The sequence below is a fragment of the Sciurus vulgaris genome (genome assembly GCF_902686455.1).
Source record: "Sciurus vulgaris genome assembly, chromosome: 12".
In the NCBI taxonomy this organism is placed as follows: domain Eukaryota; kingdom Metazoa; phylum Chordata; class Mammalia; order Rodentia; family Sciuridae; genus Sciurus; species Sciurus vulgaris.
In genome coordinates, this window is record NC_136473.1 from 107,759,728 (window position 1) to 107,785,945 (window position 26,218).

General features: G+C 40.2%; 1 long non-coding RNA gene and 1 pseudogene across 10 annotated transcripts in view; one reads left to right on the forward strand and one right to left on the reverse strand.

Moving 5' to 3' along the window:
• LOC306641323 overlaps window positions 1-26,218 on the reverse strand; it is a 439,001-nt gene that overhangs the window by 395,884 nt on the left and 16,899 nt on the right. The window lies entirely within an intron of this gene.
• On the forward strand, window positions 12,101-15,268 carry LOC306641782 (rac GTPase-activating protein 1-like; annotated as a pseudogene). Its single transcript has one exon. The product of its transcript is annotated as a rac GTPase-activating protein 1-like (transcript).

Consider the following 26,218-nt stretch of genomic DNA (forward strand, 5'->3'; position numbering starts at 1 on the left):
GATAATTTATGAATGAAGCAATCACCTTTTCTTTGGAAGCTATTGTGCTAGAAGCCTTGTACCTGGGTATAAAAATATGACGTGCACTCTAGGATCTTACCTTCAGCAGGAGGGATAAGAGGCAAATGAATGACAAGATGTTAGAACGCTTCAGAAGAGGAAGATATGCTAGTTAAGAAAATCCAAGACCATAGATGAGTGTGTGCTTGAGATGGACACTGAAGGACGTGGAAGGTCTCATGGGATGGGAACTGCAAACACTGCAGCTAGAATAAACAAAGACATGTTGAACATATAAAGTACAAAGGTGAGGCACTGAGCAATTTTGCTAGAGTTTTGTGTAGAGAAACTTATGTGGGGAAAGGCAAAGAGAGGACAGGTTTTTGAACAAGAAATGTAAAGGTAGTACTGACATGATCAAAGGAAACTCCAGTAAGGGGGACGTTGCAGTGGTGTGCAAGACCAGTTGAGGGGTATTAGTTTGGTTGGATCAGCAAACAAAACACCACAGACCAGGTGGCTTCAACAATAGAGGGTTTTTTCACAGTTCTGAAGTCTGCCAGTCCAGGATTAAGATGGCACCAGGGTAGGTTTCTCCTGATGTCTGCCCTTGGCTCACACTCAGTTCCTCTTGTTGCTGTATGTTCACGTGCTTCTCCCTGGGGCCTCTCTTCGTGCCTTCATTTCCTTCCTAATTTAGGGCCCACCCTAGCCGGCTCATTTTAACTTAAAAACCTCTTTAACAGCACTCTCTAAGTGCAGTCTCATTCTGAGGTACTGGGGTAAGAGCTTCAACACATGAATTTTGAGAGGGAACAATATAGCCCATAACAAAAGATTAAGAAGAGTAAGTAAAAATTTTTGAACTTGAGTATCAAAATATCTCAAATTCCCTTTCTTAATATCATTAGATCCCTTCCTTAACCCTGTTAGCCATATACCCAAGATTAGCCATTAGCCATATAACCTGTTAGCCATTAACAGGGTTAATGTATCTTGGGTATATTCAAGTAGGAAAACAAATCTTATTATATTGATGTAAGGAAATTGAGAACACTAGTTTCTGACCAGTGAATGTTCTCCTTCCTCCTTACAATTAAGGTCTTATAAAAGTCAAGGTCACGATTGACCGCAGACCGCCAGTGGAGCACCAGCTGTCTACTGTTGCCTGGAAGTTCACTGTCACAGTACCTGCAGGTTTGATTACACGTGGCTGCCGCCATTTTGAGACAACAGCCAGGCCCTGTAGGACCCCTGGCTGGACTGACTGAGTCCCGTCTCCAGGAACCCTCAGCCCAACCGATCACTCCCTGTCTCTGGGGCCCTCACATCAACTGACTGCTCCCTGCTGCCAGGACCCCCAGACCAACTGACTGTGCCCTATCACTGGGAACCCACACCAACTGATTGCACCTGGCCTCCTGGATCCCACAACCACACCAAACACACCCGACCTCCAGGACCACTGCCGGACCAACTGCATCCTGTCTCTAGAACCTCCAGCTGACCACGTCCACCCCTGAGCTGCAGCTCCCCATTTGCCAACACATTTCGAAGCCAGAGTGGCCATCTTGGATAATCCTGGAAGCCATACCTCCAATCTTTGGGTGGGGCAAATCCCATCCTGAGATGCCTGCTGGAGACTTGAAGCTCATGGTCAGGTACCTCTCATGCATCAGGCTACGGAACACTGGGAGGTTTCATTAGTATATGACTGTTATACTGTAGATTTTATTTTTTCTCCTTTTTAAAAATTTAAGTTTTTACTTCTTTACTTTTCTTGCTCTCTTTTCCTTTTGTTTACCTATTCCCTTAGAGTCTCTTTCTCCCTTTTTTGCATGCTAATATCCAATTTCTTTTTATTACACTTTCAGCCTTTCTATTTTCTAGAACTTCTGTATATTCTTTTCTTTATCCCATTAACAGCCACATTCTACATCCCTCTGCATCCTCTTTGTCCTCCATTAGAAACTGCAGACCTTATTGCAAACCTGTTTGTTTTACTGAAGATAATATTTGAACTCATTCTGTTTACTATGACAATTTTGTTATGTCCCCATAGGGGCTATTTGGTCTAGGATTCACAGTGTCTGATTTGGGCACTGCTAATATTGATCTCCCCTTAAAGAAAGGGTTTTGGAAACCTATAGGGCCACTATAAGCCTATAGGGGGAAATCTACAATACCCCAGATCTGCAGCACTAGAGGGGAAGATACATGAACAACATGAAAAAACAAGGAAAGAAAATGATCCAAACAAATCTAGATTCTATAGTAATAGAATCCAATGACAGTATGTTAGAAGAAATGTCAGAAAAGGACTTCAGATTATACATGATTAAGATGATTCGTGAAGCAAAGGATGAGATAAGAGAGCAAATGCAGGCAATGAATGATAATACCAATAAGCTGAAAGAGCACCTGCAGGAAGCAAAAGATCATTTCAACAAAGAGCTAGAGATTCTCAAAAAAAAAAAAAAAAAACAAATGGAAATCCTTGAAATGAAGGAAACAATAAACCAAATAAAAAACTCAATGGAAATCATCACCAACAGACTAGACCACTTGGAAGACAGAACCTCAGACAATGAAGACAAAATATTTAATCTTGAAAATAAAGTCGCCCAAACAGAGAAGATGGTAAGAAATCATGAACAGAATCTCCAAGAACTATGGGACATCATGAAAAGACCAAATTTAAGAATTATTGGGGTTGAGGAAGGCACAGAGATACAAACCAAAGGAATGAACAACCTATTCAATGAAATAATGTCAAAAAATTTCCCAAACCTGAAGAATGAAATAGAAAATCAAATACAAGAGGCTTACAGAACACCAAATGCACAGAATCACAACAGATCCACACCAAGGCACATTGTAATGAAAATGCCTAACATTCAAAATAAAGATAGGATTTTGAAGGCCACGAGAGAAAAGCATCAGATTACATATAGGGGGAGACCAATACGGATAGCAGCAGACTTCTCAACCCAGACTCTAAAAGCTAAAAGGAACTGGACCAACATATTTCAAGCTCTGAAAGAACATGGTTTCCAACCAAGAATCCTATACCCAGCAAAACTAACCTTCAGATTTGAAGATGAAATAAAATCCTTCCATGATAAACAAAAGTTAAAAGAATTTACAAATAGAAATCCTGCACTACAGAATGTTCTCAACAAAATATTCCATGAGGAGGAAATGAAAAACAACAATGGAGGTCAGCAAAGGGAGGAACTACCTTAGAGAAAAAGCACTCAAAGGAGAAACCAAGTCAACTTAAAAACCAAAAATAAGTCAAATGACTGGGAATACAAATCATTTCTCAATAATAACCCTGCACGTTAATGGCCTAAACTCCTCAATCAAAAGACATAGACTGGCAGAATGGATTAAAAAGAAAGACCCAACAATATGCTGCCTGCAAGAGACTCATCTCATAGAAAAACACATCCACAGACTAAAGGTGAAAGGATGGGAAAAAACCTACCACACACATGGACCCAGTAAAAAAGCGGGGGTTTCCATCCTTATATCAGATTAAGTGGACTTCAAGCCAAAGTTAGTCAGAAGGGATAAAGAAGGACATTTCATATTGCTTAAGGGAACCATAAATCAGGAAGACATAACGATAGTAAATATTTATGCCCCAAACAATGGTGGATTCCCGTACATCAAACAAATCCTTCTCAATTTCAAGAATCACATAGACCACAACACAATGATTCTGGGCGACTTTAACGCATCACTGTCACCTCACTAGATAGATCTTCCAAACAAAATCCAACCAAAGAAACCATGGAACTCAATAACACTATCAATAACCTAGACTTAATAGACATATATAGAATATTCCATCCATCAACGAGCGGATACACTTTCTTCTCAGCAGCACATGGAACCTTCTCGAAAATAGACCATATGTTATGCCACAAAGCAGCCCTTAGGAAATGCAAAAAAATAGAGATACCGCCTTGTATTCTATCAGATTATAATGGACTGAGAGTAGAAATCAATGACAAAGTTAAAAAAGGAAATTACTCCAACACTTGGAGACTAAATAATATGCTATTGAATGAAACATGGATAACAAAAAACATCAGGGAGGAGATTAAAAAATTCTTAGAGGTCAATGAGAATGATGATACAACATATCAAAATCTCTGGGACACTATGAAAGCGGTACTAAGAGGAAAATTCATTGCATGGAGCGCATTCCAGAAAAGAATGAAAAGTCAAAATTAAATGACCTAACATTACAGCTCAAAGCCCTAGAAAAAGAACAGAATAACAGCAAAAGTAGTAGAAGACGGGAGAGCTGAAATCAATGAAATTGAAACAAAGAAACTATTCAAAAAATTGACATAACAAAAAGTTGGTTCTTTGAGAAGGTAAACAAAATAGATAAACCCTTAGCCACACTAACAAAGAGAAGGAGAGAGAAGACTCAAATTACTAAAATACGTGATGCAAAAGGAAATATCACAACAGACACCACTGAGATACAGAACATAATGAGAAGCTACTTTGAAAATCTGTATTCCAACAAAATAGAAAGTACCGAAGACATTGACAAATTTCTAGAGACATATGCTCCTCCCACCCTGAATCAGGAGGACATACACGATTTAAACAGATCAATATCAAGCAATGAAATAGAAGAAGCCATTAAAAATCTACCATCCAAGAAAAGCCCAGGACCAGACAGATTCTCGGCCGAGTTCTACAAGACTTTCAAAGAAGAACTCATTCCAATACTTCTCAAAGTATTCCAGGAAATAGAAAACGAGGGTACCCTACCAAACTCATTCTATGAAGCTAATATCACACTCATACCCAAACCAGGAAAAGACACATTAAGGAAAGAAAATTTTAGACCAATATCCTTGATGAATATAGATGCAAAGATCCTTAACAAAATATTGGCAAACCGTATCCAAAAACATATTAAGAAAATTGTGCACCACGATCAAGTGGGGTTCATTCCTGGAATGCAAAGATGGTTTAACATCCGTAAATCAATAAATGTAATCCAACATGTCAATAGACTTAAGGATAAGAATCATATGGTTATTTCAATTGACACAGAAAAAGCATTTGACAATATACAACACCCTTCATGCTGAAAACACTAGAAAAAATAGGAATAGTAGGAACATACCTGAACATTGTAAAGGCTATTTATGCTAAGCCCATGGCCAACATCATTCTTAATGTAGAAAAACTGAAACCATTCCCTTTAAAAACGGGAACAAGACAGGGATGTCCTCTTTCACCACTTCTATTCAACATTGTCCTCGAAACTCTAGCCAGAGCAATTAGGCAGACTAAAGAAATTAAAGGGATACAAATAGGAAAAGAGGAACTTAAGCTGTCATTATTTGCTGATGACATGATTCTATATTTAGAGGATCCAAAAACCTCCTCCAGAAAACTTCTAGACCTCATCAATGAATTCAGCAAAATAGCAGGCTATAAAATCAACACGCATAAATCTCAAGCATTTTTATACGCAAGCAATGAAACAGCTGAAAGGGAAATGAGGAAAACAACTCCATTTGCAATAGCCTCAAAAAAAATAAAATACTTGGGTATCAATCTAACCAAAGAAGTAAAAGATCTCTACAATGAAAACTACAAAACACTGAAGAAAGAAATTAAGGAAGACCTTAGAAGATGGAAAGATCTCCCATGTTCTTGGATAGGCAGAATTAATATTGTCAAAATGGCCATACTACCTAAAGTGCTATACAGATTCAATGCAATTCCAATTAAAATCCCAATGACGTACCTCACAGAAATAGAGCAAGCAATCATGAAATTCATCTGGAAGAATAAGAAACCCAGAATAGCTAAAGCAATCCTTAGCAGGAAGAATGAAACAGGGGGTATCGCAACACCAGAACTTCAACTATACTACAAAGCAATAGTAACAAAAACAGCATGGTATTGGCACCAAAATAGACAGGTAGATCAATGGTACAGAATAGAGGACATGGACACAAATCCAAATAAATACAATTTTCTCATTCTAGACAAAGGTGCCAAAAATATGCAATGGAGAAAAGATAGCCTCTTCAACAAATGGTGCTGGGAAAACTGGAAATCCATATGCAACAGAATGAAACTAAACCCCTATCTCTCACCCTGCACAAAACTCAACTCACAATGGATCAAGCACCTTGAAATCAGACCAGAGACCCTGCATCTTATAGAAGAAAAAGTAGGTCCAAACCTTCACCTTGTTGGCTTAGGATCAGACTTCCTAACAGGAAGTCCCATAGCACAAGAAATAAAAGCAAGAATCAATAACTGGGATAGATTCAAACTACATAGCTTTCTCTCAGTAAAGGAAACTATCAGCAATGCGAAGAGAGAGCCTACAGAGTGGGAGAATATCTTTGCCTCTCATACTTCAGATAGAGCGCTAATTTCCAGAATCTATAAAGAACTCAAAAAACTCTACACCAAGAATACAAATAACCCAATCAACAAATGGGCTAAGGAAATGAACAGACACTTCACAGAAGAATATGTACAAGCAATCAACAGATATATGAAAAAATGTTCAACATCTTTAGTAATAAGAGAAATGCAAATCAAAACTACCCTAAGATTTCATCTCACCCCAATTTGAATGGCAATTATCAAGAACACAAGCAACAATAGGTGTTGGCGAGGATGTGGGGAGAAAGGTACACTCATACATTGCTGGTGGGGCTGCAAATTAGTGCAGCCACTCTGGAAAGCAGTGTGGAGATTCCTTAGAAAACTTGGAATGGACCTACCATTTGATCCAGCTATCCCACTCCTTGGCCTATACCCAAAGGACTTAAAATCAGCACACTACAGAGATACAGCCACATCAATGTTTATAGCGGCTCAATTCACAATAGCCAGACTATAGAACCAACCTAGATGCCCTTCAATTGATGAATGGATAAAGAAACTGTGGTATATATATACAATGGAATATTACTCAGCTATAAAGAATAATAAAATTATGGCATTTGCAGGCAAATGGATGAAATTGGAGAAGATCATGCTAAGTGAGATAAGCCAATCTCAAAAATCCAAAAGAGGAATGATCTCACTGATAAGCGGATGATGACACTTAATGGGGGCTGGGAGTGGGACAAGAATGGAGGAAGGAGGGACTGTATAGAGGGAAAAGAGAGGTGAGAGGGGTGGGGGGGATGGAAAAAAATGATGGAATGAATCAAACATCATTACTCTGTAATTTTATGAATATGCAAATGGTATGCTGTTACTCCATGTACAAACAGAAACAACATGTATCCAATTTGTTTACAATAAAAATAAATAAAAAAAGTCAAGGTCAGATTAATAATAGTATGCAACAAATATACTACATTAATGCAAAATATTAAGAACAGGAATTGTGGATGTGGGGGCAGTATGTATATACTTCTGTTTTTTTTTTCTGTAAACTTATAATGGCTCTAAAAATGAAGTCTACTAATTAAAAAAAAAGTACTGTATTAAAATATGTCTGTCTCTAAGGTCAATAGCTAATAATACAAGAATTGAGACGGTTAGCACGTACTTGATGGACATTTTGCTAAGCTTTAGCAAAGTTTATTTTTCCTTTGTCCTTTGAGGTCACATTTTACATTTGAAATAAACCCTAAAGCTATTTGTCATTTGAAAGTGATACTTATGATGAATGTATCTTTTTCATATATAGTAAATCTACTAATAACCTTTTTGCTAACTCCAAGTTAGTGGAAATTTAACTCCAGTATTTCAAACATTTTAAGAACAAAATCACATTGTTTTACAGTCATGAGAAAAAAGGACTTTTTCTAAAGATGTTAAAAGAGAATGAAAAAAATTTTTGAGAAATCCCTTTTTTTTAAAATCTTCATCTCCTTTTATCCTTCTCCATAAAATCTCTTATTAAGGGTCAGAAACTGATTGTCTTTGTAGTACCAATACCCAAAGGAAAATGAGAAAATGACTCGTGATTTAGTGGTTGCATGGTTCCAACCAGAAATGTAGAAAATTTGAGTCAAATTCTTCATCATCCTTCCCCAAGACACAAAGAAAGAAAATATCTGCACTGTCTATGCTAGAGTATTACTATTTCCTTGTTATGACTTTATGTGGTTTAATAAAAGGAGAGGGACAGTCACTGTGTCACAGTGTTTGTAAAAATGGGGAAGAGAGAAGAGGAAGCAACAGAACTCCTGGAAAGCTACACAGCAAGAGCAGAGTGAACCCAGCCCGGCATTGGGACATTGGGGAAATTCCTCCTGGCCTGGAAAGCAAAAATAGCTGACATGACATTAGATTTCAAATCCATGGCTTATAGTACATTCAAACTAAGTTTAAGTTAGAAACAGAAAAGAGTGCTGGTATAGGAATGAAATATTTGGGTTCAAACATTCTCTTTTTGACTGACTCACTCCTTAGGACAGTTCCTCACTAATGACAGTGATACTTGCTGAATCACAGTGGAGGGCTTAGTTGTATGCAGAGTGGTAAGAACAGAGAGATTACAACTCAACATACCAAGGAGAGGTAAAGCTTTGTGCCGTCATTGGAAATGGGACTCTCAATCCCTTCTACAGTTAAAATCCATTCCAGGAGGGCCAGTTCCTTTGGAACTTAGAAGCCAACTAGGCAAGACATCCAGAGCCCCACCCACAAAAACCATAATTCTCTACCTTGTTTCTGAGAATGAGGACGACTGGAAAGCGACTGGCCCTTCTTAGACTTTCATCAATGCTCTTGACAAGCCCTTCCGTCCCCATGAGGGACCCAGCTCTGCCTCGCTCTTTCCCAGGTCTCAGTACCCAAGGCTTCTCCACTTGTCCTCCCATTTCAGGGCCCTGCTTCCACAGGGTTCTCTACACTGCAGTAGAGACAACTGACTGGCATCTACTGGATGACGAGCTATTGCTAGGCATGGCCTATGAATTCTTGTGTTCCTTTTGTAGTATGTTGGTAGGAAGTGATACATACCAAGAAATACAAATTGCTCAATAAATATTAAACAGCAAATTGGGATGAGGCAAAAAGAAGAATGAAAAAGAGAGAAAAATCTAAACAGGAAGTTCTCAAAATAGAAAATCACTTAGGAAGTATCTCCAAATACATTTATCCAAAAAGACCCAGATCCAGTGAATAAAACTGGCAGGGCATGGAAGGAAGTCTATAATTTTGAAAACATTTAGTGATTTGGACCCCAATCCTGTCTAAAGTCACTGGTTAAATGTACACAGAATCTGTAACTAAGCTGGAGCATTTAAATTTGTGACTTTTCTTGTGTTCATTTTGTAATAATGGGCATGCAATACTCATATATAATGAAATAAGTGTTATTCAATCAATAATGCCAATGAATTAAAATTAAAATGATTCCTGTTCACTTTTTCTTGAATAATCTTTCTTTTCTGACATGTAGCAGTGCTTTAAAACTTCTTTTTTAGTTAGATAAATAAAAATTTGAAAATACATATTTTATAATAAGAAACCCTTAACCCAAACACATAGACACAAGAATTTTCAAGGTAATTGTGTGGTTAACTTACAAGTACCTCCTTTTTGTTTTAATTTTTATTGCTTTAATATTTCTGGCCTACAAAAGTGAAAAACAACCAACAAACATTTTCCTTAGTCTGATCTCCCATAATCACGTATATGAAACATAGATGCAGGAATTAAAAGCTGAAGAGATTCAGCTGAATCTGCATTGAGCCCCTGGAAGTTTTCTCATCTGGCTCTTCCTTCTAAAGGCAAGGTGTCTCCAAAAATTAAGCAATAGATTTTGTTAGTCGTGCACTTACAAATACACGTTTACTGCAAGTGAACTTTAAAAGAAAGCCACCACGTATGAGAAGAGGATGGATATAGGTCACATTGGCACATGAGCCATCTGCCCCTCCATAGATGTTTTTACACTGTATTAAACTCTGAAAATCCCAGAGGGCTCTGAGCCTCCCTTACAGCCTGATCCTAGTCAGAGGTGAGTTTACTGGCATCACCCAGTGAAAGGGGGGCAGATTTTGTGTGGGAGTGGAGATAATTAACAAGTGTGACAACAGACTTGGGAGACTGAGTAGTCAGAGCTGTGGTTTAACTAACAATTTCAGTTTTGAGTTGTTGGCTAACCCCCCCAACCCAAGAACTAACAAAGTGGCATTTGGTAGAGAAGCAAGGCACTAGCTTTGCAGACCTCCCACCGAGAATCCTCAGATGACCCAAAAGCAGGAAGTGCACTGGTACAATGATTGGCACCTCGAAATCTCTGGACAGTATCTTAAAGGCCACAGAGTTGGAGCTGGGTTTCCTCTAACATTTTCTAATTCTCAACCTAGGTTTTCTTTTCCCCATATCTAAGGTAATCAGAAAAACAGATTAATCTATTTGACATCTGTCATTTATCTACTGGAGAACACAGAATTTTTAATTTACAAGTAGAAATAATCTACCTGTCAAAGTTTTACTCATTTTCCAAGACCCTGTTCAGATTTCACCATAGTCTAAAACTACACTTAACCACCTGTAGTAGTTAGGCACTCGTGCATTGTGCTGCCAATGAATTTTACAGATATCTTTGTTTCAGGAAAACATGTTACACTGTAATTTATGTCATGTCTTCCTCCTTCAACCAAAACCCATATTTAATTCACATAATATCGATTTTCCTTGGTTGGTTCTGACTCAATAAACATCCTTGGAAAAAATAAAATAATGAAATAGAGAAAGGGTTGAGAGGGTGGCGTGCATCTGTCACATCAGAGACTCAGGAGGCTGAGGTAGGAGGTCCACAAGTTTGAGGCCAGCTTCAACAACTTAGTAAGACCCCATCTCAAAATAAAAAAGAAAATGGAATAAGGATATAGCTCAGGGGTAAAGTGCTTCTGGATTCTATCCCTAGTGCCAAAAAGAGAAAAGAAAAAAAAAAAAAAAAAAAAGAAGAAAAAGGGAAGAAAAAGGAAATTACTTATTTCATATTCAGTTACTTCTAAAGGACAAGAATTCAGTTCATCCTGTGCACACAGAGTTACTGTAATGAACCAAAATACACTTTTATGTGACTCAGAGGAAACAATAGGCCAACTTTTCTACCAGTAAGGGCATATCTCAGAAGTAGTTAATGTATTGGAAATGTCTGGGAATTCTACAGTTCCTCCACAGAAAAAAGACCAGGCTATCTGTCCACTGTAAAAGTCCTTAGGAATAGCCAATGATATGTGTCCCAGTCCTCTGAATGAACAGAAGTACAAGGCTCTACAGATGGCATCTGCTTAATAAATACTTAGCAAAACTACACAGAAATGTTTGCGGAAAGAGACACTTAGGCTGAAGTGAACTATATTTCCTCTTGAGGGAAATAAAGTCTGTGTCAACTGCTCCAGAATGACTAAAGAGAACACTCAAACTCAGCTTGCCAAGACAGAACTGATGACTCTGCTCTTTCTAGGAAGAAATAAATCCATGGAGAATAAACAGTTGGTTTTAGAATTATTGAATACTGAATAAAACTCTTTTGAGAAGAAGACCAAAAAGGAATGATCTGTGAAAGTTACTTTACCATGAAAATGGACTTGTGCCAGCTCTTTGGAGAGACGACTGGATATAATTTCAAAAACTTAGAAGTCAGGCTGCTGTGGACAATCAATTGATGCTTGACTTTAACCAAGTTGGACCGGTTTTCTGGACTTCCATGTCCTTATCTCTTTAAGAGGCCTACCCTACTAATCCCTGATTTACCTCAGGGTTGCAATTTTAGACAGATGTGTGATTTCAATGATTTCAACTCTCAGAGTTGTCTAACATCAGTTCTTGATGCCTAGACAATAGAAAAAGAATGTTTGTAGAATAAATGGAGTAAAATGAGACAGAATAAATTTCCTGGCTTAATTTTTGGAAAGAAAAACAACTTATTCTTTCAGGAAGATGTTCTGATCAATGGGATTAATAGTATTCATTCAGTGATACCCAATAACTTTTCAAAGTTCAGGCGAATGTGAGAGCTTTTTGTTGTTTCACTATTTTTAATGTGTTTTAATGTATTTTAGGTATTTTAGGTATTTTACACTATTTTTAATGTATTTTATGGAGGTTTCTCCTATGACGCATTTTGATATCCGACATTGTATTTCTTTACTTTCTATACTTCCCAGTGAGATAAGGATGGTAGAAAGGAGGTAAAAAAGAAATGCTTCAACAGATGAATCACTTCCAGACTCTGAAAAGAAGCCACTAAGCTGCCATAGGGTACTGGGGTAAAGGTATCACTGCTGCAGATATAAGGATCCCAGGAAGGAACAGAGTTGGGTTATTAAAGAGACAGTTAACACTGTCATCAAAAAATTCTTCAATCGATTTCAAACCCAAGCTGGTGGCGCGGTGCCCCTCTGCCGTTGGGTGAGGAGCGGAGATGGATACTACAATGCTGAATTTGTGGAATCTGTTTGAGCAGCTTATGCACCAGGTGGATAGTCTCAGTGAAGGAAATGAACTCCAATTCATCCAACTGGCAAAGGACTTTGAGGATTTCCAGAAAAAATGGCAGAGAACAGACCATGAGCTGGGGAAATACAAGGATCTTTTGATAAAAGCAGAGACTGAGCATAGTGCTCTGGATGTTAAGCTAAAGCATGCATGAAATCAAGTGGATGTAGAGATTAACGGAGACAGCGAGCTAAGGCTGACTGTGAAAAACTGGAATGACAGATTCAGCTGATTTGAGAGATGCTCATGTGTGACACATCTGGCAGCATTCAACTAAGCGAGGAGCAAAATCAGCTTTGGTTTTCTCAAAGGCCAACCATCCAGTGGCAATGCTGGGAACAAAAGACTGTCAACCATTGATGAAGCTGGTTCCATGTTATCAGATATCAGCTTTGACAAGATTGATGAATCACTGGATTGGGATTCTTCTATGGTGAAGAATTTCAAACTGAAGAAGAGGGGAAAAGGCGCCCCCATAGCTAACAGTTTGTTGATGGACCCCCAGTCCTATAAAGAAAACTCGTTCCATTGGCCCCACAGTAGACCAGGGGGATGAATCCATAGTTGCAAAGACTACAGTAACTGTTCCCAGTGACAGTGGGCCCATTGAAGCTGTGTCCACTATTGAAACTGTGCCACATGTGACGAGGAGTGAAGGAAAACGGGTACTTTACAACCTTGGATCAGTGACTCCACCCTGAACAGTAGACCGCTGGAGCCAAGAACTGAGAATGATAGTTCAGGCACACCACAGAGTAATGGAGGGATGCGCCTGCGTGAGTTTGTCTCTAAGACAGTTAGTAAACCTGAATCCTGTGTTCTGTGTGGGAAATGGATAAAATTTGGCAAGCTGTCTCTAAAGTGTCGAGACTGTCGTGTGATTTCTCATCCACAATGTCGGGGCCGCTATCCCCTTCCCTGCATTCCTACTCTGATAGGAACACCTGTCAAGCTTGGAGAAGGAATGCTGGCTAATTTTGTGTCCCAAACTTCTCCAATGATCCCCTCCATTATTGTCCACTGTGTAAATGAAATTGAGCAGAGAGGTCTGAGACAGGCTTGTATAGGATCTCAGGCTGTGATTGGACAGTAAAAGAGCTGAAAGAGAAATTCCTCAGAGTGAAAACTGTACCCCTTCGCAGAAAAGTGGATGATATCCATGCCATCTGTAGCCTTCTAAAAGACTTCCTTCGAAACCTCAAAGAACCCCTTCTAACCTTTAGGCTAAACAAAGCCTTTATGGAAGCAGTAGAAATCACAGATGAAGACAACAACACAGCTGCCATGTTCCAGGCTGTTGGTGAACTACCCCAGGCCAACAGGGACACATTAGCCCTCCTCATGATTCATTTGCAGAGAGTGGCTCAGAGTCCAAACACTAAAATGGATGTTGCCAATGTGGCTAAAGTCTTTGGTCGTACAATTGCTGCCCATGCTGTGCCCAATCCTGACCCAGTGACAATGCTACAGGACATCAAGCGTCAACCCAAGGTGGTAGAGCGCCTGCTTTCACTGCCCCTGGAATACTGGAGTCAGTTCATGATGGTGGAGCACGAGAACACTGATCCCTGCGTGTGATTGAAAACTCAAATGCCTTTTCAACACCACAGACACCAGATATTAAAGTGAGCTTACTGGGGCCTGAGCACCAGCTTCTCAAGACTGCTTCATCCAGCTCCCTACCCCAGAGAGTCCGCTCCACCCTCACCAAGAACACTCCCAGGTTTGGGAGCAAAAGCAAGTCTGCCACCAATCTAGGATGACAAGGCAACTTTTTTTGCTTCTCCAATGCTCAGGTGAAGTCACATCTGCCTGTTATTCCCCAGTATTTACCAACTGCAGGTAAGGGCACACCTGTATTCTCTGCACTGCAGCCTCCCATACTCATTACTACTTTTAGCATTCTCCAGGCTTTTCATCAAGTTTAATTGTGCATGAGGGTTTTATTAAAACTATATACATCTCCCTGTTCTCCTCCTCCAGTAACACTATCAGACCTGGTGCTGGTTGTTGGGAGTTTTCAGACAGTGGATCCTTACGTTGCTAAAGGGAATATGGAATTGTCATGATTCTTTCAGGGGCAGGGGGCATCACTTTAACCTAAAGCCAAACGGTGCTCATGGAGTGACTTTTCTCTAGTGTTATTTGACTAATTTCCATGAGACAATGATAGAAACCTTACCTCCTTGGTAAGGGTAGGAATTGGGGGGACAGGATAAAGAAAAGATTAGTCAAAGAATTTAGGATGGTTCCTTCTCAGAACCTGGGATTTCCCTTTTCTCATTATGAATTAAACTATAGCATGGTACCTTTATAAAAAAGATAGGTCAAGGACAGAACTAGTTGTGGGAATATGCATAACTTTAATTTGGATTGATTAGGTCTTAATAGTGTGAAATGACACAACCTTGTAAATGTGGTGCTTCTATTTATCTCTGATGGGCTACTTGCTGGACTTTGGGTTTGACTGGGGTCATAACCAGTGTGTCCTTTTAAAGTTGAATTCATTCTGATGCCTGACCCTCCCACCTCTTCTCCAGTAGATTCCTATTTCTAAAGGTTAGTATGCTGTTTGTCATCCCAGCTAATAATTAAGAAGAAGCTGTAGGGAAGACCGTCAATATTCCATGTGACCAGAAAAACCACAGTCATTTTTCTTTTGCACTTTGGATACTGAAATTTTCCCATGGAACATAGCCACATCTAGATAAATGTGAGCTTTTACTTCTATTAAAATTATTCCCTACATCTATAAAATTTTTTCATCCATAGAATATTTTGATTCATATTACCACTTGTCTGTAAGACACATATTTGAAAAAAAAGTAAATAGCTTTTTCAAAATAAAAAAAAAAATTCTTCAACATATTATCACCATAAACTTTTCCTTAACGCTAACAACAAGTTGCTCAATTCAAATTTAAAAGCATTTTAAAACAAGAAATAATCAGCAACTGGAAGGCCAATGGTGAATAAGAAGAAACTCTGACTAAGCAAGGAAACTAATAGATGAGAAAATAATCGCATTGCCTGGAAAGGAGTTGCACAGCTTTCCTGGAAGAGGGCTGGGCACACAATCCAGACTGCCCATGTCTTTCTGGAAGAAGCCCATCCACATAGCACAGGAGAGCAGCTGGGTCCTGTGGAGAAGTCCAGCACGACTCTTGCTCAGAGTCCCACAAGTGCTACTAGGGAAGGGAGTGCAGTGCGATGACGGCAGAATGAGGAGGGTGGGTTTCTCCATACAAAGAAAACCCCCAAATCATCATACCAAGTGGTGATCTGCAAAACGCTGGGGCTCTATCCACAGTTCTCAGAAAAAGGAGTATGCCACTTAATAGTCAAAGAAGCTAACCCTCTAGAAGAAAACCTGCAGAACATGCATGAAAGAGACAACATGAGCTCAAAGCTGAGTAAGGTACAGATCCCACCTTTAAGAAAGCCAGTCTAAAACGGGGGTTCTTAACCTGGAGTATAAAAAGTAGAACTCGAGGGAATCTATGAAATCACATGGAAAAAATATATACCATTATTTTCCTAAACGCAAACTGATATTTAGTATTTCCTTCAATTACGGATATAGACGATAAATTAACTTCAATATTATTAGCAGTAATTATGACCTTGTCACCAATTGAAATTATAGTTTCACATTTTTGTAGTTATTGAAGATATTATAAGCTACTGAGCAAGTGGATACCGGACTCTTATGTTTATTACCACTGAAATTACATAAGTAATCAGACCCATGAATTCATATTACTTAATGCTTTAATAAAGCACATCTATTACTATAGCATGTTTGAGATATTCTGATTTTAATAACTATCTTTCATAAGATAGTTTCATAACTGTTAACAGTTGAGTTAGGCCCCCTTACTGAATCTATTCTGTCCAAATAGATACCACTGCTTACTTTATAGCAAGTAAGTGATCCTAAACATTGAGGTAGGACCTAAAATAAGTTGAAAGGAGATTTGTCTTGCCTTGAAAACTCATGTCAAACAGGCTTTATCTCACATGCTGATTGTGACCCAGGGGGAGTAATTGCCTAGAGCACAGTGATAAGAAGTACCTTAAGGTGACATTCCAGCTCAGCATGAAAAAAATATAAGTAATTAACAGTGCTTGTCAAGGGCACAGAGGTGGTAACACGAGTCCATCTTGGCTCTACATGTTTCATGAAAAATTAATTAAATGGAACCACAAAGGAAGTTAAAGATTACAGGAAAGCCCTTCTTCTATTGGCTGTTTCTTTATAAGCTTTATAATTCTTAGCTGAGAATCTTTGATTCTCAATAGGTCTGTCAAATTTCTTAGGGCACAGGTGGATAGTTCAAAATATGAGCCCTTTAATAGATAAGAGAATTAAAGACATAACAGCAAATAATCCTCTTATTAATTTCACCATCATGTACCAGCTGATCCAATGAAAATTTGAGTCCATGTGTAGATCCTAAGCGCTTTAGCCAAAATCACCTTTCCAAGCATTGAGTGAGAATAAAGAAATACTTCCAACACTTGCAGACATTCAAGACTCTTCCTCATTTACCTTGTTTGAAGAAATGACACGCACACTCCCAGAAACTAGTGCTGGCCTACAGTGTGAACATTCTGGTACTGGTGGCCTCCACTGCTTCTTCTTTCTAGTCATATAGTCCCTTGGAACAAGGGTCAGTTTTACTCCTAAGAGGAAAGTCAACATGACTCACTTTAGAAACTGAAAGTGCACCATGTCCACACAGGCAGTGCTTCTTACTGTGTAACCACAAAACCACATTAGAATAAGTCAGCTCCTCAGAGGAGAAGAGGGAGTAGACTCAACAAACTCATCCCCAGCTCCAGATGACCAGAGGCCTCTTGCTGAACAAAGACTTGGAACAAAGAACAAATGTCAGCAGCAAGTGTGGACAGGGTCCTTGGCTTCTGGGTACAGAAAACATTGAAATGAGGGTCCTTCCAAGGCCAGGTTGTGAAGCAGTGGGTTTTGACTTCGTTGCCCCTTCCCTTTCTTCCTTGGTTTCGATCCTATCTGTGAACACCTGCTGCTCTCTTGCTAACTCTGTGTTCAGGGATTTGAGGAAGGGGTTAAGAAAGTGGGACTTTAACTGGATAGGACATTGTCTGGTATCTTAATAATTTTTATCTAGAAAGTGTGAAGAATGAAATAAAGCTAAAGCTCTTACTGGCAAAGCAGTAGCAATCCCTCACGCCAACAAGAATAAGGACATGTTTGGTCATTTGTCACCAAGGCCGTACTCCTGGTTTTGCCTGGGTCAGACATGACTACAGAGTGCATTGTTTTCTTGCTCCATCATGGTCACCCAAAGGCCTTGTCAGATGTTGGCCTATGAAACTGTTTCTATTCACAGAACACCAAGCCCAGCCATGAGATCAGGGCTGGTCCTGGCAACACCAAGGTCTCGGTGACAGAGCCAGAACAATGCCTGTCCAGCAGGGCCACCTCATTTTAAATCCCAGTCCCACAGCAAAGACTCTCACCTTCCCCCCACCTCGGACTTAAAGGTTCCTGTTCTCCATTCCCTCCTGGCCAGTTTACCCCAAGTAGTAAACTAATCTGAAGAATATTAATCTCCACTGACAAAGTTAATATTCTGTTCCTAAGTTGGAGGGCTGTCCTGTACCTGGATTGCAAGCATCCTTTTAGAAACAAGTGTGACCTGGGAGGCCAGCATGGCAAGGCTGAGGTACACTGTGGAAGAGCACACATGCCCGCTTTCCCCAGCTCAGCCGTGCTGGCCAGGGAGCTGCCCTGCACAGCGGACTTACAGCTGACATCCGGGTGGGCCCCCAAGCACAGCTCACATGTTCCCCCACTGTGGACTTCTCCAGGCTGGGGACTGGTCTGCTGTCCACAGCTCTGGAGTCTCCTCTCAGCTGGCTGAATGCTTAGCTCTTTGTAAGTGGAGATGCTGATACTGAATTCATATTGGAATCACTTGACGTGCCAACCCTAATGAGTCATTTTCAGAATAGTGACTGTTCTGAATAAGCCACCCTTTTCTTCATGATGCTCTGCTGCCACCGGGTGATGATTCACAGCCAAACGGGACACTAGAGTTGCCACAGACTTCAAAGTTCTACACGTCCTCACTTCAGGACGTGAAGTGAGGAATCCACCAGAGACCCCAGACGTCAGCTCAGAAACGCCCCAACAGTGTTCAGCACTTGCAGGAAAGGGCTGGTGGCTGGGATCTCCAAGATGAGCCCTCACCTGATCTCTGCTTCTCCCAAGCCCATGGTCTCCCTCAGTCCCCACTGAGAATGGAAAGGAAATCAGAATAAAAAGGGTTTAGAGCTGGAAGGGTCCCCAGTCAGCCCTGTAGGGTAAGTGAAGCTGAGAGTCCGAGGAAATCTTTATGTCATCATAATTTTATCTATAGTTAGCCTTAAATGAATGTAATGTCAACAAAAATATCCATCTCTTTTTTTCTGCTTCCTTTATTCCACACATTTTATCTTCACAATAGCTCTAAGATTATGTGTGTGCACACACATATATATATAAATATTGTGCATATTTAGAAGGTGTAGTGGAGACTGAGACCTAAGTGGTCTTCTGAGGTGGCCTCCTTTCCTAACTCCCTCATCTCTGCACAAAGATTCCCCAAAGTGTCTCTGGAAGTTGTGCTTCCTACCGTTCTGGCTCTGTGCACCTGGATCACAAGAGCGCCCTATTGCTCTGTGCACACACTGTAGAAAGATCCATTCAAGTTAATTAACATCCATCACCTCACTAACGTCATTTTTTGTGGTGAAAACATTAAAAATCTACTCTTTTAGCAATTTTGAAACACAATACATTGTTCCTATGGCCACTCTGCAGTGCAATAGGCCACTAAAACTTATTCCTGCCGTCTACCTGAAACTTGGTGGCCCCTGATCAACATCTTCCCTCTCCCCGTCCCTCACAAGGTAATACGGACGAGGAATGAAGGCACAGGGAGGCTAAGCGATGTGCCCAAAGGTGCCTCGCAGACCGGGGGAAGGCTGAGGCGGATCTGAGAGGAACAGTGCTCTTAACTACCGCATTTTTCCAACTCTTCCTCTGCTACCAAGAGCACTGGTCACTGGAGAAGGGAGAACAACTCCAGTGTCTGTCCTGAGCCTGCAGCCTGTGCCTCTGTCTGTTTCCAGACACCAGAGAACCTCAGACCAGATTCCCTGTCCTAGGGTCTCTGGGAAAACAGAATACCAATCACACCTTTCCTTGAATCTGGGTGACTGTAAGAAGGAATCAGCAACAGAAAGGCAAAGTCAAAATTGTCTTGCACTTCTAGCCACTAAAAAATAAGCAATTATGAATATCTGCATGTAAGTATGTAGAAAAATATTTTAAATATAACCCAAAGCTTAAAGAAGTTTTTAAATGAATGTAAAAAGAAAATTGACCTTTAATACTAACTACCTCCTAAATGATGTTTTCTGTGCTCCACTGAAGCCTCAGGGCCATGGGAAGGCCACACTCCTGCACCTGCAGCCCAGGGCCGATGCTAGGGAAGAGTGCCTGCAGCAGGCACCTGCCCTGACGGGCCAGCCAGCGAGTCGGGAGAGGAGATGCGAGTCAGGAGCACGTGTTTTGACAGGCTCACTTTCTGCTTTATAAATTATGCATCAGCACCAGCATTTAAAACTCAGGGAATTTCATATTTGTGTTTCTGATATTTCTTGAAAAATGGGAAGGTGTGGTAATGCTGGGCCTGCATCCCCACGTGGTAACAATAGAGCTCAACAGGCTTCAAGGCTGCAGACGATGGCCAACCAACCTAGGGCGATCACTCAGTTCCCCTCTGGGAACCGCCTGCATGTTTGGCTTCTGATCCAGCAGTGGCTGCCCCAGCAGCAGAGGGCTACCCACCAGCAAGCACAGGACTCTGGCCCCTCACAGCAGTAGAGAACTCCGTATCTAGACACAAATTCCCCATCATTTCCTCCACATACTCTACATTGCAACCATGTTGCGAGAATATTTACTATTCTCTAAGTATTCTCCTCAAATTTACACCCTGGTGTGGAAGGCCTCCCCTCTCTACCTCCAGCTCCTCATCTCTATGCTTCAACCTATTCCACCTTTCCTGGCCTTACTCAAACTCTGCTTCTACAAAAGCTTCCTCAATCCAATCCTGTGGTTGGAATTAATCCCTCCCTCCTGTCTTCCTGCAGCATTAGTTTATATACCTATGACAGGATTACTTCGATCTCACTTTTGTTTGTTTGTTTGTTTGTTTGTTTGTTTGTTTGAACCGGGTATTGAACCATTGAACCCAGGGACCCCTAACCACTGAGTTACACCCCCAGCCCTATATTTTTTGAGACCCAGTCTTGCTAAGTTGCTTAGGGCTTTGCTAAATTGTTGAGGCTGGCCTCAAACTTGGACTCCTCCTGCCTCAGCCTCCTGAGTCACTTGTACCACTGTACCCAGCACATTGGATATAATTTTGAAGGATCAGAGTCTGCATTGGCTTCTACTGCCATCTACTGACCAAAAAGTAGAATTATGCCTAAAGACAGCCGTTTGAATCTAAGAAATAATTCACCATTCATTTTTACTTTCTTCATTTTTCTCCTTTGATTTTTTTCATGTTATCCTTTTCCTTTGTTTATTCATTCTTGCACTCAACTCATATTTTTATCATTTCCTAAGTGACAGACACTGAGTAGTTAAGAATTAAGACAAACGTGAAAAGACACAGAGAAGCCCCATTGCTGGTAGGGTGGAATGAGCCACTTCAGCCTTTATTTCCCACTATTCACAACCAGAGATTGAGGGCAAATCAGAAAAAGCAACCACCCAAGAACTCTGAACAGAACGTAAGCAGATTAGGGAGCAGAACCAAAATCCATTCATCAGACACAGGTGAATCTCCTTGATTCTTGTTCCTTTGCTTCCCACTTTGACCCAAGGGTGGGGCATTAAGTGGCAGGCAGAGGCCGCAGAAGCACTGAGACTAATATCACCTTTCTGGTCAAAGGACTGGGAAAGGAGGTTCCATAAAAAAGAAGACTGAAAAAAAAGGGAGGGAGTGGGGATCCCACTGACTTTTTTGACCCCTTTCTTCTCCAGGTCTGCACTAAGAGCACCTCCAGTTGAGATCCTGCAAAGTGGTGGCCACAGGGCTTCCAACACCTAAAATCTGAGAGAAAATCCAAATTTCTGACCAGAGAAACCAAACAGGGAAGCTTGTGGTACATGAAATGTAAAGGGGTCACTTGCTTTTCTCCCTCTTTTCTCTGTCACTTTGCCCTGAAGCTACCCCAGTCATGGATAATTATGGGTCCTTTGGTCTCTAGAACTTCAAATTAAACCTTATCTTTCTAGTCACATTACTAGGAAAGGAGGTCTGGAAGCACAGTGTTGGGGGAAATACTAAGAAGGAAAAAAAACAGGGAGATCTCCTAATTCTGGGGATAGAGGCACTGGGCACATCTCAGAATGGCACTTGCATAGGACAGACCCCAAGCAGAACAGCAAAGTCCTCAAGAACTTGACATTAGAACTACCCGTCAGAAGGAGAGATAAAACTTGCATTCAAACCTAACAGGGTTGATTACATATAAAAATAAAATGACAACGATAGTGATCAACATTCGTTGGAGGATTGTAGTGTGACTCTGAGTCTCCCAATACAGTATTTATCATGTCTAGCTACAAAAGGAGTTTATTTGGCAAAGAACCAGGAACATCTCACCACTCCTGAGGGAAAGCATGATCGACAGATAGGTGTCCATCCAGAGGTGGCCCGCACATGGGTATGAGATGAAAACTGAGCAGCTCTTATAACCAGGCTTCTAGAGTCAACACTTGAACAGAGACAAAGACAGAGGTCCTCAGCAGACAAATAGGAACTATGAAAACAATCACATGAAAACATTAGAACTGAAAGATGTCAGAAATGCAAAACTCAATGGACGGACTGAAGAGCAATGACAGAGAATAGTCAGCAAATGAGTGTAGATCAATAATAAATTATTCATTCTGAAGAACACAGAGGAAAATATCAGGCAAAAATAAATAAGTGGAGGCCCCTGGGCTTGGAGGGAAATATCAAAAGGACTAACATCCATGTCTTTGTAATCCCAGAAAAAGGTGAGAAAGAATTGCCACAGAAAAATTATTTGAAAATAGAATGACTTCAAAGATGTAAATTATGACATCAAAAACAAAATGGAGGGAAGCAGGAGTAGAAGCATAGAATTTTTGTTTGAAATTGAAGCCAACTTGTTAACAGTTTATAACAGACTGTAATACTTATGAAAGCCACAAGACAAAAACCTTTAGTAGATACACAAAAGAAACAAAAAGAAATCAAATCATACAGAGAATCATCACATGACAAAGGAAGGTTTAAAATAGCTGAGAAACAATTAACAAATGGCAATAGTAAGTCCTTACCTATTAATAATTACCTTGAATGTAAATGGATTAAATTTTCCAACCAAAAGACAGAGTGGCTGAATGAATTTTAAGAAACTAAACAAAACAAGAACCACCTATATGCTATCCTCAAGACACTCACTTCAGCTTTAAGGACACACAGAGACTGAAAGTAAAAGGATGGAAAAAGACCCTGCATGCAAATATTAGCCAAAAGAAAGCAGGGGTAGCTACACTTATGTAAAACAAAAAAGACAGTAATTCAAAATTGTAAAAAGAGATCAAGAAGGCCATTTTATAATGATAGAAGGACCAACACAACAAGAGGATATAACAGTTTTAAATACTTGTACCTAACATCAGAGCACCTAAATGGATAAAATATTAATAGATCTGCAGGGAGAGAGAGAGAGACAGCAATGTAGTAATGGGGGCCTTCAATACCCCACTTTCAACAATGAAGAGATCATCCAATCGGAAATGCTGCTTTCCACAGGTTTTGGTAGGTTGTTTTCATTGTCATCCCTCAAGATATCTTTAAATTTCCCTTTTGATTTCTTCTTTGACCACTGGTTGCTCAAGAGTGTGTTGTTTAATTTCCACATATTTGTGAATTTTCCAGTTTTTCTCCTGACATTGACTTCTATTTTCACACCACTGGACTCCTGCTTGCTTTTGTTGCCTGAATATCAGCACCATATCCAAAAAAGTCATTGCCAAGACCAATGTCATGAAGCTTTTCCCCATGTGTTCTTCTAGCAGTTTCACAATTTAAGTTTCATATTACACAAAGACATAATGCCAAGAGATAAATTAAAATATAGTGTTAAAAATATTCAAATAATCCAAAACATGACCAAGAATGATAGAGGAACAAAAACCAGAAGGAGAAAATTCCAAAATAATAAAAGCTTAGACATAAATCCAATCACGTCAGTAAGTCCATTAAATAGAAATAGTCTCTACATGCCAGTTAAAGGATAGAAATTGTCAGATTGGGAACATTATTTATTGTCTACAAGCAACTCACTTTAGATATAATGATATAAATAAGTTTTTAAAAGATGGAAAATGATAAACTATAAAGAGGAAGAAAGGGAGGGGGAGGAGAAGGAAGAGGAGGGGAAGTGGGAGGAGGAGGAGTCACTGCTATGAAAGTGACCTTAGAACAATGAATGGTATCAGGGAGGGAAACCCATACACCAAGAACAAATGATAATCAAATATGTATGTGTGAGATAACAGAGCTTCAAAATATATAGGGCAAAAACTGACACAACTAAAAGGAAAAACAGATAAATCCACAATAGGTGTTTATTATTATAGCACCTCGTGGTCATGAACAGAAGTAGAATATCAATAAGAACTGAGAAGACAGAACACCACTACCAGCTTACTTGACCTAATTCATATTCACAAAGTCTTCTGTCCAACAGGGAAACACATATTCTCTCCAAGTGCATAGGGACCATTGACCAAGGCAGACTAGAGGTCAGCAGTCTATACCCTACAGGACCAACTTCAGCCAGCTGTTCTTATAAATGAAGTTTACTCATTTACACAGCTCTGTCCACGTGACTGCATGTTGTTTCAGGTGATTTCTGTGCCAAAAAGGCAGAGATGAATAGTTGCAAGAGTCCATGTGCCCAACCAGCAAAAATGTTCTATTATCTGACCCTGTATAGAAAAACAAACCAATCAATTTCTTAAAATTTTTAAAAGCACCTAAGGCATGTTCTCTAGTCATAAAGGAATTAGAAATTAACAAGAATATTTGAAAATTCACAATTCCTTAAACTTTGTAACATTTGGAAATAATTCATTGATCAAAAAGGAAATTTCAAGAAAACTTAGAAAATATTTTAAACTTCTATTCTTCTGTTCACTTCTATTGGAGAAAGCAATTTATTTAAGAAACCTCCCAACAGAGAAAAGCACAAGTCTACAGCGCTTCACTACGAAAGCCAACCAAGCATTTAAAGAAGAAGTGATGTCAGTTTTGCTTAGGAAGGAACAGGATAGGAAGGAATGCTTTCTCGTGCATTTGATGAGGTCAGCATTACACAGACACCAGAACCAGACCAAGACGGTGTAAAAGAATGAAACAAAAAACAATATCCTTATGAAAATGGGCACAAAATTCTCAATGAAATACTAACAAACCCAAGTACACTTAAAAAGAACATGAAAAGACATTCCATATCATAGTCACCAGAGAAATGAGACACCACTATTGTTAGAGTTCTAGGCCAGAAGCCTGACCCCAGGGGTCCCAACGAACCAGATCCCACTGCTCACCCCAAAAAACAAACCGAAAAGGTACTGGAGAGAAGCAGGACAGGAACTTGAATCAACGTGGTGTCCTGAGATGGCAAAGGGAGACCCTGCGCCTCGCCCTGACCTTAAGCAAACAGAGGAAGCAGGACAGGGTGGGAAGTGTGGAAGGAAGCAGCAGTCTTGATCACACTGCGACGGGTTGATCATTATTTCCACTTCGGCAAGATGGCCCCAGAAAAGTCTTTATCACCTGAGGGGGCAATTTCCACTTGTGTTCAGGATTTTCTCAGACCCGGGATCCTGGAAGGGGCAATTCAGTTCCCATGAGATGACTGCCCCTAAGGGACAGGACTGGACTACCACTCACGCTGGAGTGAGGTGCCTGCCTCCTGCTGTTACCGGGACTGAGGCCTCTGGGGTGTCACTGAGGGACCTGAACTGCTGACAGTGGAACGTCCCTTAAAGTCTTGTCTGTCATGGAGGGAGATGAGATAGGTTAGGCTCGAAAACCACACATTACTAGTTTTTAGATGAACACCTCATAAATGGTTAGCAAGCCGACATGCAGAGTGGATCAGTGTCAAAAAGCTTAAAGTGATAAAGGAGACAGGTGTGAAATGAAGGCGGGGTGCCAAGCTTTCTCCTGCTTTTAGTCACCCCGAGCACCTGCAAACCCAAGTCCCTGTAAAACAGACCCCAGCTGCAATGAGAGGTGGCAAGGTATATCCTCCCCAGCCTCACCTATTACACCCTCACCCAGCAAAATTCTACATCTTAAAAAAACTGTAACAATCTCAAGTGCTGGAACTCCCACACACTGTTGGTAGAGAAGCGAAATGGCACAGCTACTCGGGAAAACACTGTTTCTTAAAGTGAGTAAACACACACGTATCATGACTCAGCAATCTCACTACTGCGCATTTGCTCAAGAATAAACTAATCATACTAAAACCTGATTGCAAATGTTTATCGCAGCTTTATTTACAATCACTAAACACCAGGGGGAAAAAACAAACATCCTTCACTGGTGAATGGATAGACAGATTGTGATGCATCTAT